General features: G+C 36.2%; 1 pseudogene; it reads left to right on the top strand.

Moving 5' to 3' along the window:
• The first annotated feature begins 1,923 nt into the window (after positions 1-1,923).
• Positions 1,924-3,704, top strand: LOC105513299 (annotated as a pseudogene).

Below are 3,704 nucleotides of genomic sequence, written 5' to 3' on the forward strand. Positions count from 1 at the left end.
TGTCAATTTTCTTTGTTAGAATTCTTCCTTGTTCCTGAATCTGAATGTCTTTCTTCCCCAACCTGCTTTGCATACAGCCTCAGATTTGAATTTTGATAATTGGGTTTCTACCCAATTTTCTATGTTTAATAAAACACACACACACACACACACACACACACACACACACACACACAAACTGTCTTGATCATCTACCACTGAGCTGCTCTTATTATTACCATACTCTCTTCACTGGACCACAGTGTTCCCCCAAACTTGAGCTTGCTGGTTTGGGTCTTGCTATCTGATGACAAACTTTCCTGATGTCCGTTTCTTGTCCTGGGCTTTGAGAATTGACATTCATAGATTTGCTGTCTATTGTTTCTTACTACACCCCACTGCAGAAGTTTGGATTGGAAGAGTAATTGTAAAAGATGCTCATGAAGACAAATAGGTAGATGATAGAAAGACAGATTTATGAGCAGTTAAATGAAAAAAGTAAGTTACAGAGCAACACATATAAGATAATCTAATTTTTGTACAAATAAAATAATACACTATTTTGTTTATTATATACTACCCACATATATGAACACACACAGACATATATACATATATATGTGTGTGTATGTATATACACACACACCAACTTAACAGTGGCTGCTTTTAAATCCACAGTCCTAGGATTATTTTTTCTTTGTTTTCCATCCCTTTATGTTGTTTGAATAAATTGAATTGAATTTTCTAAAGAATGCTCACTCAGGAAATATACATTCATTAAGTTGGCTACTGAGATATATACCAAAAATTCAAATTTTCTTTGTCAGTTCATAAATACCCACATCTAGCACTTACGGGTATGATTAAGGGTGGCAAAGTCAAACAGGACTTGGGGGTGCCAATGTATGTGACTAAACTTCAGGAGAGACAAACTACTTAAAAACTCAATATAATGATTGCACAGTTTGCAACATATCATCAAAGTTGATAGGCTCTCACTAGGCTTTAATATTTTATTATATGAATCTATGTCTACTAGTTAATTCTTTGTTTTTTTCCTTTAAAAAAGTAAACAAAGAATAATTAAAATATGTTTGTTAATTGAATTTCTCTGTTTTGAATTTTTGTCTCTAGAGAGAGGGAGCAAGTAAGGTAAATGTAACAACTTGATATTTTGCTTTTCCTGAGAGATTCAAAGTCAAAATAATAAAGCAGCGAGAGCCATAGGTTTTCAGCATCTTTATTCTTTACATGTAAACATACATGAAATATGTTAAACACCCACATATCTAATCACATTCCAATTACCTTGTGAGGTTTAGGGCAGGTTTTACCCCTCTCCTTGCTTTTGAAATTGTGGAAGCTGAGGCTCAGCATTAAAGGAGTCAGCTAGGGTCACACACTGGGCCAACTGACTAAAGGGTTTTTTGCAAAGATCAATATAATAATTATCTGGAGAAGTTTAAATTATTCCCTCAAGGACAATATTTCAACTCATATTTCTTTTTATGAATAGTTTCTTCGGAGGACAGTTTAGTTTATGGGGCAGTTTTATTACAAAGTATTTGACCCAACTAAATTTGATTTTCTAGATGACTAAGTAGCTATTTATTGTAGGGAAAGATTTTAGATAACATGAAAAGGTCATGTAAGAGCTGAAATATGTAAATTTCATGTCATCATTCATTTTAAGTCAACTATTTCTTCATTATGTAAAGAATTTGCATTTGATTTCTCTGTCATAACACTCAAGTAATAGGAGACTGTTTCATTTTGTACTGATAAAATAAATCAAAATTTGGACTTTCTTCACAGAAGCATAGCCATCTTCAAGCATTTACATAGCACTTTATATTTCTAAACTACTTTACAATTTTTATGTTGCTCATACCTTTCAACAACCTTGTGAATATGTCGATAGTATTAACTTAAATAGGAAAGAAAAGACAAAGAAAGTTAAATGACTTCTCCCAATACATAAGATTTTATGTTTTTACAACCTCATTGAATTATTAGATTAAAATGATGTTTCTAATCTTCTATGTTCTTTGTTTATTGTTAAATAATTTATATGAATTTACTAATGATTATAGTTCTAGGAAAAAATAAGGAACCACATTTTCTTTTCATATCATAGCATAAATTGTATCAGGCATTTTATTTAAAAAATTGGTTTTGCAAATAATAAAAATACATTTTGTTGATATCTAAGGATTAGTTTTCATCAGATTCTATTTTATTTCATTTTAAAAATGTTCATTTGTATAATTTACTGTATAAACACCTCACCTCTACGAATTACTTAAGAGTTGAAGTAAATTACTACTAAGTTAAAAATTCCCACCAAATTAAGTTTATTGAGATCTGATCATTAGTTAAGAAATGTGTTTTAATTTGGCTCATGTATTTCACCCCAACAACTCCTCTAGGTAGGCATCGCTATCAGAATAGTAAAATAGGGTAATGTTGCAAAAATAGGTGAATACATTCCAAATCCTAATAAAATCTCTGCTACGCAATTGCCTTAAGAAATAATGCATACCTGGGCCTTTCTCTGGGCTAGGACACTACTTGCCTTTCTTCGACATTGCGCCTCTCCCTATTGCTGGATTCGAGCATCTAGTTTTGAGATGGTAAAAACACCCCAAATGGAGTCTTTGATTCCCTTGTCAAGGTCCTGGAGAAAGGGTTGATAGTCAGTCAGCCATCTCTTCACCACCCATATTATCAAATACACAGAGGAGAGAGAAGTGCCCCCAAATCTCTCATCATGAAGGACTTGCCGCTTCACCACCGGGTCTCTGGCTGGTTCCCTCACCACCATCGCCCAATAAGCTCCTCCAACCCTGACTGCCAGCCCTGCCAGGGTGCTCCCAGGGCCGGGACCACTGTGCCCAAAAGGGCAAGTAGCCTCCTAGCACAGAAAAGAGCCCAGAGTATAGAGCAGAAGCAAGAGAGTGAGCCACGTGTTGTTCGGAGAATTTTACAGTGTTGCCCTTGGAATGGGCTTCAATCTCCTCTTGTTTTATGGGATATTTATTCCTGTGCTTCAGTCAGTAACAGCCCGATTTATTGACTGATTTATTGATCATTACATGGAGATGTTTGCTTATGGCTGGAATTCTTCCTCACGTCAATTTCCAGTGCTCTTTGGGTTATCCACTGGTTTGTGCTTTGCAAAGTTGTGAATGCCATTTGATGCCAGGATACAGTTGACCTGGCTTTTGAGGTATTAGGGAGAAAGCCTCACCCATTCCCTAAGTGGGAATTGCTGACACGGTCTTCACCCTTTTGATGACATGGTCTTCACCCTTTTGCTGTAGGCTCTTTTCCTGATTCAGGGAATGTTTGTGAATCTCCTTCCCATACATTTTGTTGGTCAGCTGGTTAGTCTCTTTCACATGTCACTTCTCTCTCTCTGTACTACTTCGAATATCCTTGGTTCAATAAAGGAATTGAAATACATTAGCGGTTGTCTAACATAGGAAGTAATTGTCCTTACTACTTTGGATTGGTTTGTCCTTGGCTTTTCTCACAGCAATGCAGCCCTATATATTATCAGCCTCTTCCAGTTGTGCCTCTTCTCTTTGGTGGTCTTGTTAAGCAACAGACTCTTCCACGAGGCGGTCTACCTGCAGTCTTTCCTGAGCAACTCAAATTCTGCAGAGAAGTTCCCGTCACCACATCTATCTCCTGCCAAACTGAAGGCTGCTGCAGGCCTCTGA

The sequence above is a fragment of the Colobus angolensis genome, unplaced genomic scaffold, assembly GCF_000951035.1.
Source record: "Colobus angolensis palliatus isolate OR3802 unplaced genomic scaffold, Cang.pa_1.0 Scaffold228, whole genome shotgun sequence".
NCBI classification, from domain to species: Eukaryota; Metazoa; Chordata; class Mammalia; order Primates; family Cercopithecidae; genus Colobus; species Colobus angolensis.